Source organism: Pelodiscus sinensis, chromosome 3, assembly GCF_052426305.1.
Source record: "Pelodiscus sinensis isolate ZL-2025 chromosome 3, ASM5242630v1, whole genome shotgun sequence".
NCBI lineage: Eukaryota > Metazoa > Chordata > Testudines > Trionychidae > Pelodiscus > Pelodiscus sinensis.
The window spans coordinates 55,492,978-55,509,376 of record NC_143054.1 but is presented as its reverse complement, the minus strand read 5'-3'; the positions used below and the strand labels follow the sequence as shown (position 1 = coordinate 55,509,376).

The 16,399-nt window shown below is 39.9% G+C and overlaps 1 protein-coding gene and 1 long non-coding RNA gene across 4 annotated transcripts in view; one reads left to right on the top strand and one right to left on the bottom strand.

The window, feature by feature from the left end:
- LOC112546439 (uncharacterized) overlaps positions 1-2,300 on the top strand; it is a 31,708-nt gene extending 29,408 nt beyond the window's left edge. Inside the window, exons 3-5 of one of the 2 annotated variants that reach the window (XR_003090132.3) lie at positions 447-639; positions 1,436-1,573; positions 2,161-2,300. This is a non-coding gene — a long non-coding RNA (uncharacterized LOC112546439). The remainder of the gene's footprint in view (positions 1-446; positions 640-1,435; positions 1,574-2,160) is intronic. The other variant, XR_003090135.3, reaches the window with a different exon arrangement.
- The window catches only part of KCNQ5 (potassium voltage-gated channel subfamily Q member 5), a 451,764-nt gene that overhangs the window by 390,221 nt on the left and 45,144 nt on the right, over positions 1-16,399 (bottom strand). The window lies entirely within an intron of this gene.

Sequence of the window (16,399 nt, the reverse complement as noted above, 5' to 3'; positions counted from 1 at the left end):
TCAATTGACAAAGTCAGATTTATATTTTAAAATTCTTAAATCACATGACTAAAAATATCTGTTTCTAAACAAAAGTTACGTGAAAAGCCTGTTTTTGACACGAAGGTGAATTTTTACAGGCATCAAGCCAACATGGAGGGATATGGTGAAAAAGATCTTCCAAGTCTGTATGGAAAATGTGTTTGTGCGCCTAATTCGGTCATCCTCATTCACAATAAGTAGAATCTAGTGCACAAGCTCACTGAAATAAAACATCATTGCTCGCGGAGTAAGGCACCACTTAATATAATTAACAGTGAAAGAATCTGGACATATATTAGAGTTCTTCTGTACTAGGGGTATAGCGAACAGGGGTGGCTGCTCAAAGACCAAGGTGGAGGGAGGAAGAACCCCACTCTGAGTCCTGGTGGGCCAAGCCTAATCCCGCCCCCCCCTTTATCTGACAGGAAGCTGGCAGTGGGACTACTTATATAGAAGCTCAGGCCAGAAGTTAAGTGAAGTTCCAGCTGCTAAAGGAAGCAGAAGTCTGCCCTATGCTCCCAGGCTATGAGGTCCCTGACTACTTGACAGACGCTGAAGACTGGCTTGGACTGCCAGGCCCCCAAACCAACAAGGAAACCTTGCTGAATTTCCCTGAAGGTTCAGATCTGACAACCCCAAGGACCTGCTGGGGAGCTAGATTATACCCTATGGGGGTGTAGATGGCCTGGGGCAGCTAAAGAGAGTGAGGCTGACTTAATTGTGCTGCAGTGACTCAGCATGTTGCAGACCAGATTCCCACTGACCCTGGCAGTCAGCTGTGCCTTGGCTAGGGTCCTGGGCCAGTACGCAGTGGAGTAGGGAGGGCCTGCATCACCCCAGCCACTAGATGGCAGTCTTCCCCCCCGTCACTACGAACTGTATTTCTTTGTCTGTCCTGCGCTAGGGCCTGGGCTCACCTTGAGACTCCTGACCATCTGGTTGGGCTAAGGACTGGGCTCACCAAGAGACTCATGACTGAGTTTGTTTATCTGCCCCATCCAATGCCAGGATTAGGGCTTACAACTGCTAATACCTGCGTTTGTGTATCGGCCCTACTTTTCCCCAAGGCTTGGTTGGGCCTAGCCCACAGACTGAGTTTGCCTGCCCTGCCCTGCGGGCTTGGGCTTAAAGGGGGACCACGGGGTGTTTGTTTACTTGCCTGGCCCCAGGGACTGGGCTTACACAGACTGGGAATGGGGTGGGTGCTGGCCCGAGTATAGGCCTGATCCCCAGGACTGAGCCAGTTCGCTTACACAGGCTAATAAAGAAATACAGATGCAATATCCTGCATATTCTGGCTAACTTTGCTATTTTCTCTGTTTATATTTTAAAGATCTACAGTATTATGAAATATACAGAAAACGCTACAACAGCATTTCTCTTTGAACTCTCACTATTGTTTTTCCTGACTTAGGGCTAGACTGAGACTAGGCTCAACCTATAGAAAGAAGGAGCATGTGGCTGGTTGGACAAGGAGAAGATGTGTGAAGAAACAGAGAGAGGCACAAATCCTCCCTACTATCCCTTGTGCAAGGAAAAAGGTTACTTAAGTGTATGTCTACACTGCAAAATTACATTGACCTAACTTACTGCAGTGGCTATATGCTGACATAATTACAATATGCTAGCAAAAGTGGATACAATAAATCCACCAACATATTCTATTCATTTACTGTATTAAATTAACTCTTTTGGGGAATTATTGTTCTCCGTGAAAAGGACATATAAGTAGACAATGGCAGTGTATGGAGAGTTAATAGCTTTGAGAGCACTTTTAAAATGTATTTGAATATGTTCTCAATAACTAAAAACTTAATTTTAATCTAAACTTCAACAGCACACTGCTGTATTTTAAAATCATCTAATCATCATCATGAGGAAGCAAAACAGCATGAGGGGTGGGGTATCCACCAGGTATATAGAGGAATCATTCTATTCTATTGTCTAGGAAATAAGATACATGAATCTTTACAAACTGCATGTGTAACAATGAATATGGCTCAATGGTCTCTTCGTTCTAATGTCCAAATTATATTGAAGTATTTTTGGGGTACAGTCTAAATATTTTGAATAGACAAAGCATGCTTGTGACTTGAAACAGGAGAAACATCAGAATAAATATTGACCCTATCTTTCCAGCTTTTGTGTGTCAGACTGCAGGGTCAAAAAAGGAATAAGCTGTTGCTCTGAGGTTTGGAGCTCTGTGCCATCAAGATCACAGCTGCTATGTATGCACAGAAAAGTGCAGATTGCGCAAAGAGAAGAGTGAAACATGCAAAACAGAACATGGCTGCAGATAACATTGCAGGCTGTACGCCCCATGTGGCCATCGGTAGCATTTTATCATCTGCCATATATGTAGCTTCCTTGAAAACTTTTCCACCACTTTCCATCTTAATTTTATAGGGTCACAGTGCCCTTCTTCTGCCTGCATGGACTTCTACTTGCTGTTCCTTTACATAATGCCAGAATTAATAAAAATCCTGTTGATAAACCTATTTTTCCATTTGAACCCTTCTATTTTTCTAGTCATTGTTCTATTTTATTGAAATGTAAGTTAAAATATAATTTGTTCTAAGAGAATATTAGTAAATTATTGGTATATTATTTTCTTTTAACTTAATAGGATTCCAGAAAAATGACTTGACACTATATATAGGTATATTTATAACTCTTCAAAGTTACAGTATACCTAGAGACTACACTTAATGTACGTTGTTCTCACTTCGAGGAAATGGTAAGGACAGGGTTGTGAATTATTATTCTGTGGACAGAGTGGAACATGATATCTTTAAACCAGTTAAAAATAGATCTTTGCTTTTGGTTACATTGAGTGCATTCTGGTGGACTTGTAATTTTATATTAATTGTATTTTTAAGGATTTGTCACAAACTATTAGACAAGACTCAAGCTGCTATATACATCTAAATAAATACATATATTAATCTCTGTGCGTCTAATAAAGTTATAAACTAGCATGTTCCGAGGGAAAATTTCATTGGTTGGGAAGTGCTGTAATTACAGAACATGCATGCCTATGTTAGTGCTTTGTGACAAGGAACATTAAGTAACTCCAGATGCTGGAGGAATATAGCCTTTGACATTGCACCTTGACCCCCATTCAAGATGTGTAATTATCACACCAATTCAGGTCTTGATCCTGCTTCCATTGGAGTTTTGGCAGTGATTTCAGTGGAAGCAGAATCAGATCACATCTACATGCACATCTATTATGCATGCTTATTGTTCATAAGAAAGTAACAAGGCACATGGGAAGTTCTTATTTTCACGCTTCTTCCCCCCTCAAGTTCTTTACTACCCCAATTAGTAAGCAGTATTTCTAGCAACTTGTGATTTTCAGTAAGTAATTGCAGTTTAGCGTTGTTTCTCCTATTGCCACTCACTAAACACCCACTGTGAAAGCTAAGTTTTTTTTTTTTTTTAAATCATACATTTTTTTCTTGTTTGTGATTGGGAAAGTAAAAAGACAAGGGAGAAAACAAAAGTATTAACATATTTCATATTAACATTTCCATTTCTGTTGTATATTGAAAGGATTTACTATGAACATGTTATTTTCCTAGATTCTTACTGATTAACAGCGTAAGGCAATTTTAAAGCCTCTATATACCTTCAGCCACTGTTTATTATGTACCAATTAAGTTTATCCATTTGATCATAATGAAAATGTCACAGCTACTTTACAGACCTGTTTGTAAGTCTCGTGACTGATGTAAGGCAAGATCCTCCCCCAAAATAATTTTAACCTTGTATCATAAATCAGTTTTAAGACAAGATCCCCCATCCTCAACAATCCGGTCAACACTTCCTGAAAGACAGAGCTAAAGGTCATTATCTTGAAGTCATTAACAGAATTGCTGAAAATGGAGTAACAGCTAGCTAACGGACTCCATTCTGTGAATGGGATATGAAATAGAAAAAGATACATAATTTTTTTACGGAATGTACAGGAGATCCAAATTCTAGCTACAGGTACATGCATGGGATTCCCATGTAAGTAACTGGAAACATGTAAGGCCAAAGTTTGGCAATAAGGGTTCTATTATTAAAAGAGTATGGTGCTCTTCCTGATCTGTCTTACTAAGAACCCTTTTCTATGGGTATCAGACACACATTTCTTTTCTATGTAATGACCTGCTGTTTCCACTTTTAAAAGCATTTTTTTAGATGCTGGTCAATAGATTCTGTATTGCATTGCTTTAAACTGTTTATAGAATCCAGATGAATTACTATTGAAACAACAATCTCTTAAAGGAAAGAACAAATAGGCAAATAAATTGTACCAGAACCCCTGTGGTCTTCCCTTGCTCATCCTAAGTCAACCCCATGTCTATGCATACATTTGAACTGTGTAACTGAGAAAGCAACATCCATTATCTTTCTCATTTGTATTGCATGGAATGAGGACACAGAAATTATTTCTATTCTCTTGTTGGGATGTGCTATTTTTTGAAGAAGTCTCAAGATGAAAGTCAAAGAAGAAAAAAACAGCTGCCAAAAGCTGGACTAAGGCATAGCAGATTTTGTTTCTAGCATTTTTTTGAATGGCTACCTTAGGGGAAAGCCATTTAGAAAGCATTTTGATACCATATTCACTGTCCACAAAGAGTTCTCTAGTTGCCAAAGTGCAAAAATTAATGTAACATTTGTCGACATTGTAATGCTGTAAAGCACTCTGCAGATGTTACATATTCCATCTGTCCTGGTATTTATTAAGTTGCCCGTCACCACAGTATCTGAGTGCTTTCCACAAGAAATAACTGTAAACATCTCTCTTTCCATCCTGCTGGCAAGAATAAGCTTAACATTGTTAGGTTTGTTTTTAATAAATATATGGACTTGAATGCTGACCTGTTTGAGAGGCTTCAGGGGTAGCTGAGTTAGTCTGTACAGGATACACTTAAAAAAACCCTGGTAGCACTTTATAGACTAACAAAACATGTAGATGGTATCATGAGCTTTCGTGGGCACCACCTACTTCTTCAGATGGTCACTGTGGCTAAACTAAGTGGAAGAGCTGAGGTTTTAATTTCATTCTTACTAGCATGAGCATAGCAGTTATTCCTACAGGTTGAACCTATCCGGCCTGGCACCGTCGGGACTGGTCCTGAACGAGAGAATTTTCTGGACCCTGGGAAGGCCTCCTGTCACCAGCTCCCAAGCCTATTGCCTGCTGCTGGCAGGCTGCCCGAGCAGGCATCCTGCCTCACCCTCTCCCACCCCCAACCTGGCTGTGCTGCTTGCCCAACTGCTTCTGGCTTCCTGAGGCTCTGGGCTCTTGTTGCGGGGCTCTAGCCTTGCACATCTGGGGCCAAGAAGCTGCTAGGGGACTCTGGTCCCGTGATGTCACGGGGCTCCATCCACAGCTCTGAACCACCCGGAACTACCATGGGGCATCAGCCCTCTGCCAACCCGTGCTGCTGGAGGACACTGGCAGAGCCCTGCATTGCCTCGGGCTGCTATGGGGTTCTGGCTCCCGTCTTGTGCTGTCGCTAGTTAGGCTGCTGACCCTATTGCCCCGGCCCTGGCTATCCCTCCTGCCCTTAGGCTCCCGGCTTTCTTGTCCAGGACAACAGAAAGCAGGTTTTTGGAGGTACAACCTGTACTCAGTTTTACGAGACACAGCATATGGCAGCCTGTTTTTTTAAACCCTGTCACCAGCTTCACAAGCTGTCTTAAGACTGCAGAGGTATTCCCTCTATTTTATTCTAGGATCAAAGTTACAATTCCAAGAAACTATCCATCTTTTTGCTACGCAGACTTTGACCACAATTTCACAAAAATGACTTTTTTCCATAAACAAAGCCAAAAATAATATCTTACTCATTTGATTGTAAGCAGAATACCATGTATCAAAATCCCAGTCACTTTCATGTATAGTACAGAACAGATTCATATGAAGACATCACTTCTTCCCAGGAGCTTACACTCCAAACAAAATTAAAGACCAGTCTACAGTTTATAAGTCATCTATGGGAAATAAAAGAAAACAAAATAATGTAATAGTATATTATCCTCAATTTTTATATTTGCATACTATACTGTATAATAGAGTACTGACTGGGGTTTCTGGACACAACTGTAATATAAATAATTAATACTGAATTTGGGGAAAATTAGATTTCTTTCAGCCATTTGACCTATTTCTTAGTTGTTGAGTTATCACCCATTCACAAGAGACGGACAAAAAGCAAGTAATTTTGTTTTTGCAAACATTCAAATAGGTATCTAGGTTTTATTTTGCACAAGTTTGGTTCAGATGTAACTCCCATTTTATCTAAACCAGTGGTTTACAAATTGTGGGTCATAATCAAGTACTGGACATGGAATGTAAGACACTGGTCACATTGCTTGGCCTCCCAGGGACCCTGGTGGCTCTGGTCAGCATAGCCAACCGGGCTATTGTAAGTCCCACCAGCAGTGCTGCCTGGCTAAGGCTGGGTCATGACCCACTCTGAAAACTACTGGGCTAGTCCCAATATGTTCTGAGCAATAGGTACAGCTCCTAGACATTAACAGTAAAATTTTTCTTTGCACTAAAATGACAGTTGAATGGGCAACATGGTTTTAATTTTGTTAGCAAATATTTTTATTAACACTAATCATAATAGTCATGACTTTTTTCTGATGAAAAACAAAAATTATTTAAACCTTACATCCAACATATTCCGATGTAAAAAGTAGTGCATTCAGCTAATTTAAGTGGCAGGCTTATTTATACAAAACTTGGTATTTGTTGGTAATCCTGAAGTATGACTTTAGTTTGCACAAATAAATCCACAAACTCTTCAGATATATAGATTCCCCTCCCGCCCCGCTAGAGCATGTCTATCACAAATACTATGTACTGTACAAAAATCTTTGAGACAGTTTTGACATAAAACAAATCATAATCAAAAACAAATCTAGGAAGGAGCATGGCGGAAAGGGATCTAGGGGTCATAGTGGACCACAAGTTGAATATGAGTCAACAGTGTGATGCTGTTGCAAAAAAAGCAAATATGATTCTAGGTTGTATCAACAGGTGTGTTGTAAGCAAAACTCGTGAAGTCATTCTGCCGCTCTATTCTGCACTAGTTAGGCCTCAGCTGGAGTACTGTGTCCAGTTCTGGGCGCCACATTTCAAGAAAGATGTGGAGAAATTGGAAAGGGTACAGAGAAGAGCGACAAGAATGATTAAAGGTCTAGAGAACATGACCTATGAAGCCAGGCTTCATGAACTGGGCTTGTTTAGTTTGGAAAAAAGAAGATTAAGGGGGGACATGATAGCGGTTTTCAAATATCTAAAAGGGTGTCACAAGGAGGAAGGCGAAAATTTGTTCCTCTTGGTTTCTGAGGACAGGACAAGGAGTAATGGGCGTAAAGTGCAGCAGGGGAGGTTTAGATTGGACATTAGGAAAAAATTCCTAACTGTCAGGGTGGTCAAATATTGGAATAAATTGCCAAGGGAGGTGGTGGAATCTCCCTCTCTGGAGATATTTAAGAACAGGTTAGATAGACATCTGTCAGGGATGGTGTAGACGGAGCTTGATCCTGCCTTGAGGGTGGGGGGCTGGACTCGATGACCTCTCGAGGTCCCTTCCAGTCCTATTATTCTATGATTCTATGATAATGAGAAAGAGCCACGTGATGAAAAGAAACACGTAGAAGAGCTATATCTCAGTACTCAGAATTAAGGGTATCTGAGATCTTTGCGTAGATACAGGGCTAAATTCTGTTCACATTTACACCAGTGTAAATATGGATCAACGTTTTCGATGGGCAGAATTTGACAAAATATTTGACCTACGTAAAACCATAAATGTCAGTCTCTTTTATACTTAAGCATAGTCAATCTTTTGGTTTTAACACTTTAAACTAGGATCTTCTTCTTTGTTTTGGGCACAGTTTTTTAATACGCTTTTACATTAGATTCACACTTTCTTTGTTACTGCAGTGGAAAATGGATATTGTTTGTTCTTTAATTTACCTTTTAAATGATCATTTTTCTCATTTGAACCAAGGAAACAAAACAAAACAAAACACTACAACTCAATATCCATTTTACTGTTTTTTTGGGGGGGGAGGGGGAAGAGTTGAAAGAAATGTGTAGTTAAGTACATCTTAACTATGTGGACAATGTACTCACTCAAATTGTTTTGCTTTCAATACTTAATTTGTTAGTAATGGAAAAAACTTCACATCATAGTAAAAGAATAATCTAGTGAGTTTTTTGAATTTATAAGATTGTTTTTGATAATTTGCCAGCTAGTGCTGGAGATTTATTGTGAAAGAGTATGCCAAAATGACAATAGGCTTCTGGTGCTGTAAGACTGAAAGGATCATTTTATAGGATCACTGTTACAGGCACTTCTGTATTTCAAAACAGAGTCTTAAACAATAGAACATGCATGTCTACTGAAAATTCCTCTCTCTCTACATTTCTGTGGCATAGAATAAACTGTGATCATGGAACTGGAAGGGATATCATGAGGTCACCACGTTCAGTCTCCTACATTCATGGCAAGACCAAGAACCATCTTGGCCATCCCTAACAAATGTTTGACCAACCTGCTCTTAAAAATCTCCAGTCTTCCTAGGCAATTTATTCTACTGCTTAACTACCCTGACAATTTGGAAAGGTTTCCTAATGTCCAAACTATACCTCCCTTGGTACAATTTAAACCTGTTGCTTTTTGTCCTATTATTAGAGGTAAGAGAGAATAATTGTTCTCCCTCCTCCTTGAAAAAAACCTTTGAATCTAGTTTGAATTCTGTTACTAGTCTCATCATTATCACTATTGTTTTGAAGCACAATAGCAATATAATATTTTAAGTTAGCTTGAATTTTATAAACTTATTTTTTAAAAATAAGAGAAGTCAGCATAAACTAGATAGAAAACATTCTCTGTAGATGGACACTTTTTTTCTGGTTCTCGCTCTCAACATTTTATTTCTGATTCAGGAAATTACATCACCTTTGTAAAACAAAAATATATAAAAATGTATAATGTATATAAAAATAAAAAGACAACCAGGAACAAAGTTTGTTGTGGTTTAAATTCATATAACTGAAGGCAGGCTCAGATGAATATGACTCTATATAAAAATAGGGGGAAAAGGATCCCTTTTGAAACAGAAATTAGATATAACTTTGTGAATCAGAAAGTGGTTAAAATCTTTGAGAACAAAGTCTCAGTCAATGTCCCTTGTAGTACACCTTAGATCAAGGGTTCCCAAAGTGTTGTATGTGTACCACTGTGGAATGGGAGAAATGTCAAGGGGTTGAAGGAGGCTCTCGTGAGAGTGGTCCCTGAAGGCGTGGCTCCTGGATGGTTCTCTGACCTAGAGTTGACCTAGAGTTGTTCACAGCAAGTACTAGCGGTCCTTCTACACAGTAGGGCATAGAGCACCGCAAGCCTTACCTTCAGAATCAGAAAAGATTCTTGACATGGTGTGCTCATCACCAGTTGTTTCCTTCAACATCCCCTTTACCTACCATCCTCGTTACTATCTTCTGCACCTTAAACAAGCGAGCCTCGCAATAAGCTCCATTAATATTCTTGCGGCCATCACTACATTTCACTCCAAGATAGACCACTAGCCCATATTTGCTCATCCACTCACCAAGAGCTTCTTAAAGGGCCTGCAAGAACTTTATCCAGATATCAATCCACCAATGCAACCGTGGGACGTGCATTTAGTATTGAATGCTCTAACTAGGCCTTCCTTCAAACCAATGGTGACTGCCTCATTACTGCACTTGGTCATGAAAACGGTAGCCATTACCTCAGCCAGATAGCTAGGAGAGATCACAGCGCTAATGGCGGATCCCCCGTACACTACCTTTTTTAAAGACAAGGTCATTTTACATACCCATCCCAAATTCCTCCCCAAAGTACTTTCATCCTTCCATATCAACCAGATAATATATCTTCCGACCTTCTTCCCCAAACCACATGCCAACTCTTTCAAGATGAAAATGCACACTCTTGACCTGTACAGAGTGCTCTTCTTTTACCTGCAGCAAACAAGACCATTCGGAGCATCACCCAGGCTATTTGTTTCAATAGAAAACCACAATGGGGCCAGGCCGTCTCATCAGAGAGACTCCCACTGGATCTTGGATTGCATCAAGCTCTGCTTCACACAGTCATATGTGCTCCCTCCAGAGAACATACAGGCACACTCAACCAGGGCCATGGCTACCTCGATAGCTTTCCTCTGTAAAGTACCCATAAGAGACATCTGCACAGCTGCACATGGTCCTCCAACCACACATTTGCAAAGGACTATGCACTTACGCAAGGACCTCTTTCCAACTTGAAACTAGCTAAGGCTGTTCTTTCCACTGCTTTTCTGCCAGATCCAAAGTCCCTTCCTCCCTAACGGGGAATTGTTTTGTAATCACCTAATGTGGAGCACCCACGAGAACATCTCTCTCTCAGAGAAGAGGAGGTTACTCACCTCGATGGTAACTGATGTTCTTCGAGATGAGTGTCCCTGTGGGTGCTCCACAACCCTCCCTTCCTCCTCTCTACTTCGGGATCCTGGTCTTCCTAAGTCATGGTTTTGGGATAGAGAAGGAATGGAGGAGTGGGAGCGCGGCCCCAGGGACACTGCTACAGAATCTCCTATATGAGGCTAGGCGGTGGCGCATGAACCTAATGTGGCATGCCTACGGGGACATCTTTCTAAGAAGAATAAAGGCTTACTAAATAGGAAACTACACAAGTTTAATCTAAAATGTGAATTTAAATAGATTCAGTTAATTTTTTGTGTGGAAGCTAGATTAGTTGTTCATTCAAGGGTTTTCACTCTTACACTCAGGTTTAAAAGTTGTTTAATTCTACAGGGAACAGGTTAAACTATAGCAACATTCTCCTCCCTTCCTTTCCCCCGCACCCCAAGAATAAATGTCCATACAAGCATGTGTGCTGTTTTAACTAAGGTATGTCTAAACTATTGGGATTATACTGGTACAGCTACACTAGCAGAATGTGTTTTTCTGTTGGAGCAGGAACATTAATTCCCCCCATAATGTTAGCTATGTTGACAGAAGCCCTCTTCAGTCAGCACATCTGTGTTTGCATAGCTATGTCATATCCCTTAGGCTACATCTAGACTACATCCCTCTGTCAACAGAGGGATATAAATTAGGCACTTCAAAAGTGCAAATGAAGTGGGGATTTAAATATCCTGCGTTATCCAGGATTGTCAGAGATGCAACACCATGCTCTGACTATCCCTAGCCTCAGTTTGTCAGAAGCTGGGAATGGGCAACAGGATAGATCACTCTATGATTGCCTGTCCTGTTTATTCCCTCAGAAGCACCTGGTATTGCTCATTGTTGAAAGATGGAATACTGAACAAAATGGACCATTGGTCTGACTAAGTAGGCCATTCTTATGCTCACACAAGGCCAAAAGTCAGTTATATCTGTCTCAGGATGAAAGCAGAGAAAGGCTGACATGAGTGGAAGGGAGGTAGTGAAACTTGGATACGTGTGTTTCAATTACCAAGGGGTTGGAGTGATGGATTCTTTCTGGTTAAGGCCCAGTCTACACTAGGAGTTAGGTTCATTAACTATGTCACTGCAGAGTGTGAAAAAATCCTTCACCATGGTTAAACTGACCATTGATACTAGGGGAGTTACCGCACACCTTGGCTTGAAGTAGTTTCCATCATATACAGGGTTTACAGTTTGGTACAATGAATTTCAGTACCCCCACTATACAAATTGTTCCAGCATCTATGAAACTGACCTAACCCTGAATAAAGACCTTTGTTACTATTGCTATCACTCAAGGAAATAGATTACCTATGCTGACACAAGAACCCTTTCTATTGATGTAGGTAATATCTTCACTGAAGTGCAGCAGCATTTCAAATAGACAAGCCCCAACTCTTACCTCTCACATACCTGAGTACCAATGGACAAGTCAAGTCACAACTCAAGTTATACTGTACTTACTTGCTGCCAGCTCAGCAAGTCAACAGTTCCAGGCTCCTTCTGTTAGTAAGTGCAATGGAGAAGAGTAGGTCTTTCACAACAGTGCAATGGAGAAGAGTCGGTCAAGGACAGCGTATGGTCAAGCCATAGTTTGGGAAGAAAGAAAGTTTTAAAGCCTGTGCCCAGCCTTACAGTTATGGGAGAATGGGGAAAAGAAAGGGACAAATGATAGTTAAGCAAATGTTGTTCATTGTGGCATAAGAGTTGTCACATGTGCAAGTATGCAGCAAGATAGTATTTTTAGAGGGAAAAACTAAGCAACTGAAGTGAGAAAATGGTTTATTATTTCTGGTTTGGAGGGAAGGCTCCTTTCCCCATTGTGGACTAGATACCAAATACACCTATGGAGTTTCTTAAAGTGGGCCACAGGCCTACTCTGAGAAAGCTTCTAACAGGCCACTCTTGTTTGTTAATTACTGGCTCCACAGACATTAGCTCTGGTTCACCATTTGCAGCCATGGAGGGCTGTGGGAAGCAGTGGCCCAAGCCACAGTCCACTTTGGGAAACACTGGTGTTGTACAAAGTAGGCACCAGTGCAAGGGTATGTGCACCAGGATAAGGCGCAGCTTGGCGGTCAACTAGATGATCCCTTAGCTGATATCAAAAGGGGAAGACCCCTTTCCTTTCACATTATATTTCATCATCTTTTACTATTCAGGAGTTTTGTTGCTGTATTGTCTTCATTATGTAATATAGAATATTTTCTGTTTTTCTATCTTTGCAACGTACACATTTTCCATTATTATATGACGGCAAAACGATACCTTTCAGTGTTCAGTTATTATATTTATATAATGGTATATACCCTATTTCCTTTCTACCTATGATTCTGCACAATTATTTTTAAGTGAAAATATGTATTGTAAGTCAGGCTCATGGCACCATCTGTTATTAAGGATGTCTGTTACATCCCATTACAAGATCTTCTTTTCAGATGATTATATGTTTGCCAAACTTCAACCCATGTGGGTCAAAATTTCCATATCTGTTTTCTGCATATTATTTTGAAACTTTCAAACCACATTGGTTTAGTCACTGCTCAGAATAAGGCCTTTTATAGTTCCCATGAAAATTTACCCAATTTTAACTAAATCTTAAGCCTTTGGAGGAAAAAAAAGTTTGCACATGGTCAGTAAACTTGCTAGAGAGCCACATCTGAACTCCACAATGACACCATATACACCAAGCATGTGAGAAAAATAACATATGGTCATGTAATTAAACACTGTGACATAATGAATCTATATGGAAGGAGGAAATAAAGGTTATACAGGCAATTCTAATTCTGACATTTCCTAACTTTTGAGTACTTGACTTTGTCAAAACAGCATTAAAGTCTCAAGTTTTTTGGTACGATTTTTAAATACAGTAAGTATATTTTATATAATTACAACAATAAGACTTAATGATTATTACTTTCCTTTTGGGAAGTATTCATGCTTCACTGAAAATTAAAAAGGATGTTATACAACAAAAATGCACATTCCATTTATGTTAGAGTCTTGATTTAAAAGTTACAAAAGAAAAGAAATTCAGGTTCACAGTTTCATTTTTATGCCAGGGGTGGCCAACCCATTACAGACGAAGAGCTAAAATAGTGGTGGATACAGAGCAAAGAGCCAAGGGAAAAAAGTTGTTGAGACAAAAAAAAAAAAAAAAAAAAAAAGCAGCCCCGGAAGCCGTTTGGTTGAAAAAAGGGGGCCCACCCACAACCCTTTTAAGAGCAGAGCAAGCATTGCCCTTTTAAGGCGGCCATTTCGAAGTCTGCTCCAGTGTCCTGTGCAGACAGAGACACCCTGCCCCTTTCAGAGCTGCGAGTGTGAGAGCCACATTTTTTCTTTGAAGAGCTGCATGTGGCTCTTGAGCCACGGGTTGGCCATCCCTGCTTTATGTCATATTGAGCATATTAAAGTTATTTCCTGTATAATTTTTGTAACTAATGCTGAAGTGCCCTTTAATAATTATTATGATGATATCTGGACCTGTCACTAATGTGATGTTTCTGTTCTCTGTGTCTGTTTTGGTGGCAGAACCTATTCATGTGGGGAAATGGAGAAAGTTCTTAATAATAGTTTCTTAACTGCTTATAGAGGAAGTGGCTTCATCAGCTCTACCCTGATCTTGTGTGGAGCACTATATCCAATTTGAACAGGATGGATCAGACAGAGTATCAGATTAAGAAACAGACATAAGACCATTTGGTTTTTGCAAAGAGAATTTAAGTTGGTTCAGTCCTTTTTCTCTATCTTAAGAGGAGAACCTATTTAATTTAGTTGGTGGTAAGTATAAGATTATACGAGACTAAATACACTTATTGGCTGTTTGTAGTTTTAAAATTCTTTATTCAAAATGCCAAATAAAATACTTCATGTTAAAGAAGGGGTTGTCAATCTCACTGGTCACAGATTCTTGAAGGGAGGAAATACAGGTGCCTGAGATCTTGTAAGAGCAGAGTGACAGACACACTGTTATACAATAAGGTAGATAGCTAGAGTTAGATAGATTCATGGAGGTTAGGTCCATCAATGGCTATTAGCCAGAATGGGTAGGAATGGTGTCCCATACACTATTTCTCTGGAGGTGGATGACAGGGTAAGGATCATATGAGGATTACTTCTTGTGTTTTCTCCATTTGGGGAATCTGGTATTGGCCATTGTCAGCAGACAGGATAATGGGCTGGATGGACCATTGGTCTGACCCAATATGGCTGTTCTTATGTTCTTAAGGTACTGACCTAATAATCACAAGATTGCAATCTATGATGGGTCAATGCAAAGGACTTCTGACTTGAGGGAGCACATCCAGAGAGACCAAAAAGGGGCACAGATGCAGTTAACACCATAATTGTGAGACTTTGTATATCAGATTTACTGGGAAATGTGCCAACAAAGACATGTGCAACCACAATGAATCCAAACTCCTGGCATTCCATTTAATAACTTACCATAGTATTGTCTACCTCCAAAAGGTGAAAAATGACCAAACATCTTAAACATGATTTAAAATAAAAATTATTTAAAACACCAAAATATGGTCAAAATATTTGTTTGAGCAATATTTCACAACCAAATGATAAACCGCTAGACTTGTGTTTTAAAATAACACTGCTGATGAAATCCTCACATATGGAAATGAAAGATAGTTTCTCTAGAAAAAGTTGGGGGTGGAGGACAGGCAGAATCCAGCTTCCTTGATGCAATGGAACCATATCTGTATTTTTTTCTGCAGCACTGCATATCTCTGGGGCAACGTCCTTTGACTTAGAATTCCCTGCCTTACCAACTCCCATTGGCAGTGCAACGGGACAACACTTTTGGGAAAAGGTTAGTGCTTGTCAAACCATAGTATGTCTAGCTTGTAGGAAAAGGTGGATGCAAATTCTCTGCACACTACCTTCTTTACACATTCATTAAGAACTCCCTCTAAATGGTAACATTTCAACTAAAACTGTACTCCACACAGGATCTTTCGAAAAAGGGTTTTATTTTCAAAAGATCCCGTCTAAACTGCCGTTTTTCTATCGAAAAGCCCTGTGTCGAAAAAACCACGGCCGCCATTATGCAAATGAAGCATGGGAAATTTAAATCCCAGCTTCATTTGCAATTTCAAAGTGTCTAATTTACATCCCTTTTTCAAGAAAAGGGAAGTAGTCTAGATACGCCCTTAGACAGCTCTGAGCTATCCTTAATCTAGTTAGCCCAAGTACATACCCAGCATTCCGGGTGACGTTGCACAGCCCCACACTGTCACCTGTGGTACCACACCTTCACTTGTATTGTTATCCATGCCAGCTTCACCTTCCTATATTTACAAAATGAAAATGATAATACTTACCTCCTTTTTAAAGGATGTAAAGATCTATGGATGTAGAGTGTTATACAAGAGCCATGTATTTAAAATCTCACACAGAAAAACTATGTTAAAAGAACAATATAACTGCAAAGTCAAGAACTAAAGTGTCTGGAAATGCCAGAATTAAGGGTGCCTGTAAAACCTTCATCTGGTCCCCTGTACATATACATTATTCTTCAGTCTCATTAAAATGATGAAAGTTTCATTAAAATGTTCTTGCTTAAGGAAGTTACTGAGAACAAAAGAGGAGAGACAGGCTCGCTGTTCTCAGTTCTGGTGCCTGTCTGCAGCCTGTAGCCCAGTGTTGCAAGTGCAGGGAAAGGTCTGATCTGTCCCATTCTCAAATTGCCCAGTGCAGATGGTATCTTTCAGGATCTATAAGCGATGGAGCTCTTGCAAGTCTCCGAGCATGAGCAAACTACAGTTTTTTCTAAGGCTTAGAATGAGGCAAAACATGCTCAATTTTTCAGAGGATCAGTAAAAGGCACACCACACACAGAAGTCAACCCTA